The following is a 13740-nucleotide window of genomic DNA, read 5'->3' on the forward strand; positions in this document are numbered from 1 at the left end:
TGATAAATAATAGGTTATTTGATTTATCAATTAGGACTATAGATGACTAATTAAATTAATCAGCTAGGGGATGGCAAAGGAATAATTAAATAGGAATTTAATTAATGATGCCTTTAGAGATAACTAAATAGGATTACCAAAGCGGTGTAATCAAATTTAGGTGTCTACAGTAAGGATGACAGAAAGAGCACTAGTGGAGGAGCTTTCTTTCTTGGAGGAAGATTGGTTTCTTGGTTAAGCAAGAAGCAAAATGTTACATCTCAAAGTACAATAGAAGTAGAGTATGTTGTAGCAACAAATAATTGTGATCAAGTTATCTGGATGAAGTAGATACTGAAGGATATAAGGATAGAAATTAGTGAACCTGTTGTTATACATTGTGACAATACAAGCATGGTAAATGTGTCTAAGAATCTAGTATTGTATTCAAGGATGAAGCATATTTCTATTATCATATATTGAGAGAAAAAGTTGCAGAAAAGGAAATCAGATTGGAGAATGTGATCACTAAAGAGAAGATTGCAGATATATTCACTAGGCCTCTTCCCAAAGAAACCTTTGAGTATTTGTGAGGTATGCTTCAGGTTATGCCCCATCCTACATAAGAGTAGAAGATGCAAGAGTACATCAATCCAGGGTAAGAGGGCACCATTGTTTGTTTGGACTAGATGTTGATGCTTGTTGTATGGGGGAGTACCTATGATGGACAAAGTCATTTAGGACTATTATTGATGTTGTTAATGTTGTTGAATACTGTCTTTTGACACTCAAGTTGAGTAAGCATCAGTTGTTGCAGAGATGTTGGTTGCATAAACCTTTGACATTGATGTCAATGGGGGAGAAGTGTGGCATGAAAAATATTATACTATGGGGGAGAAGTATTGCAATGGGGAAAAGTATTGTAGGAAAGTATTGTACTAAACGAGAATTTTGGCATGAATTTTTAATAATAGTTTGGTACTGAGCACATCAAGGTATATCAATAGGAGAGTATGATTGATGAAGAGTATTTGAAGACTGTTTGTCTTTTGTTGGTATTCTTGGAACTAGATGTTTTTCATCTATGTTGCCATCAATGCCAAAGGAGAGATTGTTGGAAGATTGGAAGATTGGTTTGATGATGATATGTTGTATTAATGACTAAGTTTTTCATGGATGTCAACATAAAATATTTAATGTCTTCTATGGTATTTGATAGAAGAACATCAGAAAGATTAAGTTGGTATGGATAGCTAGTTGAGCATGATAACCACCCGAGGTTATGGGAGATAGTTTTGAATATCTAGTATATGCAGTTAACATCAAAAGTAGAAATGACAAGTCTAGAATAAGTTATGTTAGTTTTGGTGACATATATTATGAGATAGAGTTTATAGAGGCATGCTTTGGTAAACTTGTTATATCTCCTAGTAGAGTTGATGTCTTGAGGATCAAGGTTGAGGACATAAAGAAGACATGTTGAGGATGACGTGGCTAAGCTCACTTGTCATAATATTGCCTCTGGTATAAAGGAAGGACATTTTCCTTTATCATGTGATGTGTTGATATGATTAAATGATCGATGATAAGAAGCAGAGAATGTGAAGTTGAGTAGAGCAGTGTGGAAGTGAAGGAAACTTCATTGCTGAGGTTTTGCTAAGTGATCCGAGGTTTGATATTTTGATCCAACGTTTGCGAATTGGTCTACAAGGTCTGACAGTGATTGGTTTGGTTGATAGGACAAAGGAAAGAGCAGAGGAAAGAGGAAGATACCAGTAAATTACTTGTTTGAGTAGTGAGCTCTTCTTGTAGTTAAAATTGCATGTTTGGACAGTGAGTTTTTCTTGCATACATTGTACCACAACTCCTAACAAGGTTGACACAACTCCTAGTAGGGTTGGAATCTCTTAATAGGGATTCAAAGTCTCCTAATAGGGACTCATTGTACTAAATGTTGTAACAGACTCCTAACAGGATCTATCATCTAATGAGGAATGTGTATATTAGTACATCATCTTGTGGGCATCATTCTCATCAGGGTTTTCCCTTTGATTAAAGGTTTCCCTAGTCAACGTATCTAGTGTAATTGTCTACGTGCATCTTTGTATGGTTGCTATTTACTTTGGTTGAATGGTTAAGATTGTTTAAAGAAGATAAGTGTTTTAATTATTAGATACCTGATTCACCCAGCCCACCCCTAACCCCTCCCCCCTCCTCTTAGTTATCTTTGTGGACTATTGTTTCTAACAAAAAATATATCATGAGATCGTAGATAGGTAAATTTAAAGGTAAGATGCTATGCCCATCGTAAGATCGTGGGAGTCGTAAGTTTGGGGGATGATAATTTGAAGGATAAGATGATACAATATATCATATAATTGTAAGTTTGTAGCATCAGGATGAGAAGATTCAAAAAATTAAAATGTTTCAAATGTTTCAAATGGTGCATTAAATTGTGTGGGGCCCACCCGGGGAGGTGGCCAATGGAAAATTGACATGTAGCTTAAGAGATTGGTGAGAAATAAGGTAAAGTAATAAAATAAGAGATTACAGTCAAAAATCTCCAATTTGAATGCACAGAGGTTGAAATTGAAAGATTTGGATTGAATTTGATAATATTATATAGTTTCAACTATATAGTCTTTTAATTGTTTTCAATTTTAATGTCAGTTTATGGCTTGGGGCTTGGTTTTTCAAATCAACACCAGAGGCACTATTTTTATCTAATATATGGACTATAATATACCACCAGAACTGGGAGAAGCTGAATTTTTCATTTCTATAGTCAGATTTTGCACAGGTCTTCAATGGAAGGAGTTATAATCAGTTTTATAATTCTGGGGCATTTTCAGTGATAATGCAAATTTTCTATTTTAGATGAAATACAATTAGATTTATATTAGTTTTATATAAGATCAGATGCACTAAGAAGCCATAAAGAATAAAATGAGTGTTTTGAAGGCAGATGCAGAGGATAAGGTTATGTCGACAAGAGACAGTTGAGGATTTTCATGGAAAGGGAAGATGAGGACAATTAAAATCAGATTGAAAACTCCTTAGATCTTATCTAATATCTAATATTTCCTTCAGAGGAGGTCTTTTTTCATTTAGTCTAAGAAGACATTTTTGTAACAACATTGATCAGTTTTTGATGGCTAGTAGAGAAAGAGAGGAGAATAGTTTTTCAACATCAGGATAAAGAGTTTCAATATTACACATGGCAATATCAAATTTGATCTAGGAGTCTCTTCTTCTCTATATATCTCTCCCTTCTTCTTTCATTGTAAGGGTTCCAATTTTTGGGTTGAGAATCTCCCCAACTAGTGTGAGACCATAGTTGGTTCCATTTTTGTGACTGTGATACCATATTTTCAATAGTTTCTTTGTTGTAAACAACAATGTAGTGTTTCTTTGAAGCATTTAAGTTATATGATCATTCATTGTGTCTTCTTTGAGTTTTGCATACACCATGATGTATTGATCTTAAGGAATTTAATACAAAGCTTTATTGAAAGTTTCATTCTAAAGTTTGTCTATTTTTTATGAGTCTGTAGTTTTATGTGATATATGCTCAGAGTGCATATTGTCTAGTTGCAACTTGTTCTTAAAGTTTTATGACATTGTATATCTTGCTGTTGGGTCAAGGACTCAAGTGAATTTCTTGATATGCATTGATAGAATTACAGGGATCATAAGAGGATCCAATAAGTATGAATTTCATTTGAAGATAGATGCTTGTTTGTAAGGTGAATAGATAGATAAGATATCTAGGTATATGAGTATATCTTGGGTATCTACGTGTATGTTCTAACTTATTTTATGCCCAATGGATAAGGGATTGATCAACTTAGAGATTACATGTTCTTGTTGTTGCATACCCAGGTTATGCTGATTTAAATCTTTAATTGAATATCTTTTCCCTTTATGTTTAAGAGCTTGAAAGAAGTTTCCGTCACTTAGTTTATCAAATTCATGAGTTATGTCTGTAGCTATTTCATATCCATGATTGTTTTCATAAGCCTATAAGGTTTAGGGGTTTTAATCTATTATATAGATTCAATTATATGCTCCACCCGCTTAGGTTTTGCAGAGATTGAAGAAGAAGAAGGAGAGTAAGTAACCTTATAATTGGCCCTGGTGTCTAAATAGGTACATTGAACATGGGAATTAGCTACCATAGGTGTATGTGTTCTTATCATTGGGTTATTAAAAAACTATTAATTCAGAAGCCAATTACATCAATTACAATGGTTTGTGACATGAGTACTGAGAAACAAGACAAGGCCATAATTATGTTTCCATAATTCACCCATGTAATAGATGTCAAACCAGATGAGAGTAAGGTAAAATCAAACAAGGAGACAACAAAGGAAGAGAAACCTAAAGAATAAGAGGCTATCCAAGCTCTTATATAATTGCTAAGTGCCATACCTATAGAAACCTTAACTGTTACACCTATATAATAGGTTAAATCAACTCAACAAGAGAAGATACCTGGATCGAGTGAAAAGGGAAAACAACTGTAGATATCACTATCTAGTGATAACACCCCTTGATCTCAAATTATGACACATACAAATGATACAATAGAGGAAACAATGAGTTTAGATGAAGCCATCACATTGCCTATGTATGAATTGAAAAACATAACATTGGAATAGATGGAAGAATTGCAAACCTTTCTACGTCAGAAGAAAAAGCAAGAATAGTTGAGAAGAGAACAAAAAAAGAAGTAGATATTGCATAATATAAAGGATATTTTGTTGATGGATTTGAGATTTTTGATGTTAATATGCAACATCCAATTTGGATCAGTTAGAGTATATAGTTGATAAAGTTCAGATAAAAGATATTGAGACCAATGATAAATTGATGAGACGTTCAGAGAGGAAGTTTGAACACAAATTTTTGTAGAAAGTCTCAACAAAACTTGCAATTAGGTAGGTTGAGCTTTCTAACCTTACCACTCAGTTGGAAGGAATTTTAAAAGTAATTCATTCTTTGTACATGAAACTTTTTGATGTTAAGTTCTTCACATTGGAGAATCAACATTCTATTGATATGATTCAGGTAGATATGAAGGCATGTACACATTCATTGGGAAAGAATGCAAGTTCAAACTCACCTTCATATAATAAGTTGACATTTGATCAATATAGATTAGCTGAGTTAATGGCTATTGACAATGACATAAGGAACACATTGATTTCAATTCAATTCATGCTACTACCCCATTTGGAGATAAATTAGAGGGAATTACCTATAGCTTAGAAATTAACAAAGAAAGATACACATCTTTCAACCATAGAGAGCTTAATTGATCTAGCTTCTTAGATAGAGATTCATATTTGTAGATTTTTAAGGACCACTACAAATGTAATGGCACTGCCATGTAATTGGTATGTGTTTTTCAAATGCAACATCCTCTCACATTTATATTGAACATAGGGAAATAATATACATGTTCTTTCATGGGACATGTCTATTTGATAATCAGATAATTAATATTAATTATAGCTATATTATATGTATAGTTATATATATTACAATAAACTTAATTATATCTCATATAAGATCAACACAAATATAAAAGATAAATACATCCGGATTGACTAAACTTTAACACTTCCTCTTAGTCAAGAAGGATAAATACATTTTGATAGTCAAAGGTAAAGGATAATCAATACTTTGAATAACCCAAAGATGATCAATAATTGTCATCTAAGCTCTTAGTTATTAAAATACCTAGTATGCATTTATACAAGATAATCAACATGATGACATCTAAGATCTTAGTTGTTAGACTCACAAAATGCATACTTAACTCATACCCAATATGCATCTATATAGACAACTCAAAGACAATCAATTTAATGACATCTAGGCACTAAGTTGTAAGTCTCACAATATGCATATTCTTATGATATAAGTATTGTTGGCTCTTGAATTAATAGTTTTGAAATTAACAAAGAAACCAGACCAATGCATCTAAGGCTAGCAAATTCCTATAATGGTTACACTCAACTGCAATCTTGGGCCAACTATAAGGAATAACTCCTTCTTCACTTCAAGCTCTACAAGACCTAGGTGGGTTAACCTTGAGGTTCTGATATATGGTACCAATGCAATTAAACCTAAATATAAACCTAATTATAGCAGATGAAAACCCTTTTATCTTCTAATACTTATGTAATGACATAGGAATGAAATAGCTACAGATCATAACTTATGAACCCATAAGCTAAGAGAGGGTCAATTCTTTTTAGCCCACTACAAAATGTGAAAAATTGAATTTATTTGATTAAAAAGATTTTGTGAAAATGACCTTTATATCAACTTGCATCTAATTTAGTAATCAATGCCTTATCCATTGCAACATAGAGTCATTACCAGAAGGATGACCTAACTTGATTGCCTTACAATTAAGTTTGTCAATTGAAATCCCCAAATTCCATTCTTACAAAATATTGAAGTATTTACTTAACTCCTTGAGTCAAAAGCAACAACAGATCTGATACACAACTCATCCAAGATGCCTTAAATCAAATGAACCTTATTCATTTAATCCCAAAGTCAATAGCATATGAAGAATTAGGAGAGAATAAGAAAACCAAGATAATTCATGTAAATCCCCTTTTATATTCATCCTTGGAAAGACTAAAAACATAAATTGGTAAAACTAACCAAATCTCTAGATAATTCACATGATCTAGCATCAATTTCCATGATCTTAGAATAACAATACATGAAATGAATTGAAAATCTACACAAGAGTGGATGTGTGGCCTTCACTGCTAGAGCTCTGCTCAATTAGATAGGAAGTAAAACTAGCAAAAACCTTGTCTCATAGTAGAAACTAGAACCCTGTTGGTTTCCCTAGAGAAAACTACCAACCCTTACAATGAAAGAGAGAAAGAATGATATAGAAGAGAAAGAATTCTTAGATCTATTATGTGTCTGACATCTATCCACTTGCAAAACCTCCTCAAGAAGTTAAAAGCTGTTGGAATGTTCAAATGGGAAGAGTACTTCTGAGAGGGGAGGGGAGGGGAATTAGAAGTAATTAGTTTTTTTCTTTTTAAACCCTCATTAACACATAGCTAAAAGTAAAGTACATGCATGTAAACATATAAGAAAACATTAAATGAAAGTATGCATCAACACATGACACAAGAGATTTGGTAAGCCAGAAACCCTCCATGAATAAGAAGGTAAAACTAGGGTGGGGATGACACCCACCAAAATTACTATAGTAATATGTTCAACCACTTCTGATGATCTGCCATGTTAAAGGCTTTACACTGTGTCAATAGTGACCTGGATAGAGGATTTACAAACACTTTACAAGAAGTGTCACCCTGTTAAAGGATTTAAAATAGGTTGTTAAACCCACTTAATTCAATAGGATTTTCATCACCTTCTCCAAAGGTTTTCCCACCTAGCTGTTAAGCTAACCTATCAACATAGGATTTTCATCATCGGATACAATGGTAAGAAAGTATTAGAACATTTGACCTGATAGAGTACAATCTTTAATTGCTGGGTTCAGGTACTAGATCTGCTCTTCCTGTTATGATCCTTGCTTGATTTGATCTTTGTATGTGTCCCCTGTTTTGTTATGATCAACTAGATATGTAATTGCTGCTTTGTTCCTTTAAGTCTTTCCTTCTTCACACTGAAATTTTGCTATAATCTCCCCATACACTATTCTCATCTACATACCTAATGGAGTTTTCGACCTCCTTTTAAAGATTGTGAAGACTTAGGGTTAGGTATGGATCTACAATCCATATTTAATCTAAAATTTTCCCTCATACCTTGCATTTTTCTCATTGGTTGCATGCCTTCTCCATTTTTCTGATTGGCTGCATGTTGATATCATAGGTAAATGCAAAGGCTTGATCTTATCTTATCCCTTCGTGTGTCATGCAAAAATAGTTTTACATCTTAGTTTGTGAAGGCAAAAACTATTATGCTAATTCTGTGTTACTCGACACATATTATATTATTGGTGCTCCGCACATGAATGTTCTTGTATTGCTCAAAATATGTTACATTTTTGGATTGCTTGACACCTATTACACTTTGTGACTCGACAACTACTATAACTCACTTGGCACACATAGTGTACTTGACATATATGGTGGAATTGGTTAAGTGTGTTGATACTCGAATGTGAAGACCATTCTAAGACCAACATAAGCATCTCTCTAATCTCTCTCTGCAATTGGTGAATCAAATCCTTAATCATTTTGCCTTCCAAAAGCATAAAGTATCTTAGATATTTGATGGAAATCATAACTGATTGCAAAAGAAAAAGAATTCTGAGAAATTCCATCAAAATCAAATTGTGAACTACTTGAAGCAAAACATATCATTATGCAACAAACTTCAAATAAACTGAGCCAACAAAGCATATCAAATGCATCCCAACTAAATTCTATAACTACAATGATGAAATTATTTCTTTTAACTGAGCATTTCATTGAAAACACAAAACCTTTTGTAGCAAGCAATAGTGACCACTTGTGCAAAAATCAACTTCATAAATGGATAACTCATTTCCTCTCAATTTTGACGGTATATTGGACTGTATATTTTGAGCAAAAAATGTGCCTATTATGCCCCTTTGAAGTTTAAGCTCCTGTTCATGACTTTCATAGCACTTAAAATTGCAAAAAATTAACTTTTAATAAAGTTTGAACTATATGGTAAATCAGACATTTATTTAAAATCTTTGACCTACACTTACTTTTGAGGGAAAAACATTAAAAATTAATTTTATGACTTTTGGCTTTTACCTCTACTTTTTCATCTGGGTCAAAGTTGGTTTGAGCACCTTCACCACGTGTTAGCACTAGATTGGCTCATTTTATGCATAGTCATCGAACCTCTCCAACTGGGTACCACATGTCAACATTTGATTCATCCTCTATTTTTCCACATCGGCACACCATGTCATCATGCCATGTCATTGATCACTATGTCGCTATCCCAGTCAACATTCACCACATCATCAATGACATAGTGACAGAGTAATACATGTCACCTATTGCCACTTCAGCACCTCAGGGAGCGTGCGATGTCTAGAGCCTTCACCACATGTCACTGTCAAAATGGTCCACCTTGCTGTCACATCAATGCCACATGTCAACCTTTTATTGAGTTTCCATGTCACCATGTTAATCAGCATGCAACTTTGCCTTGGCATCATGGCAAAAACCATTGGATCTGCCATGTGTCACAATTCAGTTCATTTGTGAGATCTTCTCACCACATCACTGCCACGTATTGCCACTTGTCAGATTATGGTTTGTTGTCACATTTGCAACTAGGTCCCACCTCCACCTTGCAATCTTTCAAGGTTTTTCGGTAGGTCGTTATCGTGCTACCAGAAAACCTTGCCATTTTTCGGTGGCAACATAGCGCTTTGCTAGATTTTTCAAGTTTTTTGGTGGGCTGATCATGTTGACATCATCCCTTTCTTGACATATATTGGGTCAAAATTTTACTTCTTTTTGACTAACCACTGTAGAAACCTAAAAACCTTTAGAAAATAAAGTATTTTTATTTTTTGAAAAGTTCCTGATGACATCATCATTTATTAATTAATTATTTATTTAAATAATTAATTTATTTTTATGCCATTAAATCCTTTTATCTTAATTAAAAATATTTAATTAAGGAATCCCTCCCAAAAATGTTTAAATCTTATTCAAACATTATTTCCTTACTTATTAATTATTTAATTAATAAATTGACCAAAAAATTCAAAATAAATAAAAAATTTATTTTTTGCCCAAAACTTGGCCAATTTCCTTAAGACCACTAACCTCTTCCAAAATCTTCTAATCCTTCTTTACTTTTGATTAAAGGCTAATCCCATCATTTCCTACCCCTAATCCCAACTCAAAATATTTAATTAAGATTAAATATTAATCCTGATGCAGGAGCATCCAGAGGTATAAGGGCAATCCTATGTCACCCAAAAAAATGTACTTAGACTTAGTTTCTGTTTCATGTGTTTTCATTTTTGGATACCCATTTGGGCCAAATAAAGGTTCCAACTCTCACAGTTCCACTATCAGTGAGCTAGAAAATCTTGAAAAAATAGGAGCATGTAATTGGGCCATCATTTTGGTGAACTAGGAGGTGTAAATTGGCTAGATGAATGTAATTGTGATTTAGAGCATTCTAGAAAAAGAATCAGGTCAAAAGACCCCACGGTTTGAAAGTTATTGCAGTTTTTTGAGTTTTGGAGACCTCCTAAGAATGCTTCAAAGTTAGGTTAGGGGCATTAAATGACCTTGAAAAGGGCCAAAAAATGGGGGACAAGCAAATCTTGTCCATAGGGCTATAGAGCGCTTCAAGAGCTTTCTGAAAATGTAAACGGTTCGTCAATCGGAGCTACGGTTCAAAAGTTATGCCTCCCAGAAGTTCGGTTACCGTTTCTGGATTCTTCTAGATTTGCACCGACTTCTAACGTAGCTTCTGGAACCTTCTATTTGGTCGGTGGATTCCTACTAGCACTTTCTAGAATGTACTCCTAGTCCTTAACCTCTGGGGTCTATTTAAGGAGATTTTTGGCATTGTAAAAGGCAGTTCAGAGTGGAGTTTGAGAGGAGGTAGTAAAAGGAGAAATTATCTCCAGATTTATGCTATTGTAAGCCCTTAGGGCATGCTTTGAAGTTTATTTTCTCTGTACTATTTGTACTAGCTTATTTTCTCATTTAATATATTTTCCCCTTTTCTGTTGTGCCCATTCTTTTCTTGGGTTGTGTCCCCATCAAGTGGTATCAGAGCTGGTTTTCCTGAGTGTGTAGACAGAGCGCCGACTGTGAGGCAGTTTGCACCAGGACTGTGTGGTTGTGGGTTTGAGTTAGAACATGCCTTCACAAAGAGAGTGTGGTGGAAGGGCCAGAGCTATTAATCCTGAGGAGGTTAGAGCCCTCCAAAGGCAGGTACAAGCATTGCAAGAGGAGCTCCGTAGAGGAGCAAATGTTGCCGCTGGTGATGACAGTGAGGATGACAATGAAGAAGAAGTTATGGGACTAGAAGGGGAATTTGACGGGGAAGTTCTGAATCATGCAAAGGAAAGGCTTTTTAGGGCCATTACTAAGTTTGGGAAAAGACCCACAATTGAAGTGGGTGTATTTTCAGAAAATCTGAAACTAGATGAGTTGATCGATTGGATCAATGAACTAGAAGAATACTTTGAGTATGAGGATATCAAGGACCCAGATAGGGTTAAGTTTGCAAAGGAAAAACTAAAAGGCCATGCAAAAATCTAGTGGCAAGAAGTTCAATTGGAAAGAAACAGAAGAGGAAAGGAGAAGATCACAAGATGGGATCGCATGGTGGAAAAATTGAAGAAGCAGTTCATTCTTGTGGACTATGAGCTTGATTTGTTTAAGAAGATGCATGGGTTAAAGCAAGTAGGAAGATCAGTCCAAGAATATACAGAGGAATTTTACCGACTCTTGATTAGAGCAAGACATGCAGAAGAAAATAAGATGAAGGTTGCTCATTTTATCAATGGGTTGCGACCTAGCATCCAGGAGGAATTAAGTTTGGTAAGAATGACCAACGTTGAAGAGGCATACCTAGTTTTCCCTACGAGTTGAAGAGAAGCTGAATAAAAGGTTTGAAGGAAGACAAAGAGGGCGCGGTCAAGGAAGAAGGGGAAGCGGTAGATTATCTGGAGGCCGCAATGAAACCCAAAAGAAAAATGAAGATGTGGGTACTAGCAGGAACTAGAGGAATGAGGGTTTCAACCGTGTCATGTCCCCTTTTCAAATAATTAAAAAATAATAATCTTTGCTAAGGCAGGCAGGCCTAAGAAAGTGAAGTTTCAGAAAAAGGGGGTTAATATTTGGAAACTGTTGGACTAATAAATGAAAATTATTATTAAAATATGTTTCATTAACCTCTCTTGGATGTGAGTTATAGTTATGCCCTCTTTTAAGGGGTTTGGAGGCATTTTGGGGGGATTCCAGAACTTGATTTTGCTCACTTTCTTTGTTATTCTTCAGAGGCTGCAAAACCTGTGGAGAAGGAGACCCAAGAACGGGAGTTTATAGGTTTCCAGGGAGACCCAAGAATGGGAGTTTTTAGGTTTCCAAGAAGGCTAAGGATGGGAGTTTGAAGCCATTCCATGTGCATGCTCATACAGAGTTTGCCTTTATGCTGAACAATGCAGATTTGTGGGTTTTGGGGTGTGTTTTTTGTATGAGTTTGGTGTTTTCAGTTGAGTATTTCATATCAGTTTGGGTTGCTGCTGTATTTTAGACTTTAAGGTGTTAAAATAGAGCTGAATATATGTATTGAGACGTGATTAAACTTCTAAGATAGATTATTAGTGTTTTTGTGGTGTTTTTGGGCATTTTTGTGTTAATTTTGGGAGCCCGATGAGCATAGTTTTTGTCCTACATTTGAGAACTGTTGTGTAAAGGCTATACGGATCTGGAAATGTCATTTTGTAGGCTTTTATGCTGCTGAAATTTTTGTAAAAATGTCCACTTTCAGATTTATTAATAATAGGTGAAGCTGTGAAGCTTTTGGCACAATTTCTGGCATACCCAATTTGGGGTTTCTTGAGAAATTTGGTGGATCTTTGTGATATTAGTTGTTTGATCTTGAAAATCTGATTAGAGGTTGGAAATATCATGTAAAATTAGAAAAGGGACATTTCAAACCGCTCCCATGATCAAGACTTTGGAAATCAGAGAGGAAGAGGTAGAGGACGTGGACAAGGAAGAGGAGGCTTTCGTGGTACCTGTTTCCATTGCAATGAAGAAGGTCATCGTGCCTTTGAATGCCCTCAACGACAAGGAAGGATAGATAGGAGAGCTGAGGGCCAAGCTAGGGTTGCTCATGTGGATGAGGATGCACAATCATCACATTCAGAGGATGTAGAAAGAGGAGAGACCTTGGTAAATGAAAGAGTCCTACTAAGTGGTGAGATTGAACCAGGACAACAGAGGAGTTTGTTCTATACCAGATGCAAGTGTGAGGATAAATGTTGTGACGTGATCATTGATGGTGGTAGGACTGATAACTTGGTATCAGAAGAGATGGTCTCTAAGCTGAAGCTCAAGAGGGAGAAACATCCCCAGCCCTATCAGATTGCTTGGGTAAAAGATGATCATAAGGTCCTGGTAAGTGAACAATGTTTAGTAAAATTCAAAATTGGGAGTTACCATGATGAAGTTCTCTGTGATGTTATTTCGATGGATGTTTGCCATCTATTTTTGGGTAGACAATGACAGTTTGATAGACATGCAGTGCATGATGGACATGCAAACACATACTCTCTGACAAAGAATGGAGTTCGCCACAAATTGAAGCCCATGAAAAAGGAAGGTGAAAAGGTATGTAGCAGTGCTAGGATTTGTTTTGTTGATGGAAGGAAGTTTTTAGATGGCATGAAACATCAACATATGTGCTATGTTTTGATTCCTAGGAAAGATAAAGAAGGTAGTAGTGAAATACCAGTTGAAGTTTCAGATTTACTAGTAGAATTTGGAGATATTATCTCTGATAATGTTCCAGATGGATTGCCACCAGTAAGGCAAATTAGTCATCAAATAGATCTGATTCCAGGAGCTAGTTTTCCTAACAAGGCTGCTCACAGGATGACTCCTACTGAAACAGAGGAGCTAAATAGACAGGTTCAGGAGTTGTTGAGGAAGGGCTTGATTTGAGAGAGCCTGAGTCCATGTGTAGTACCTGCAGTACTTGCATCAAAGAAGGATGGAGAGT

This window comes from Cupressus sempervirens, chromosome 8, assembly GCF_028749045.1.
Source record: "Cupressus sempervirens isolate cs-2001-9-10 chromosome 8, ASM2874904v1, whole genome shotgun sequence".
Classification (NCBI taxonomy): Eukaryota; Viridiplantae; Streptophyta; class Pinopsida; order Cupressales; family Cupressaceae; genus Cupressus; species Cupressus sempervirens.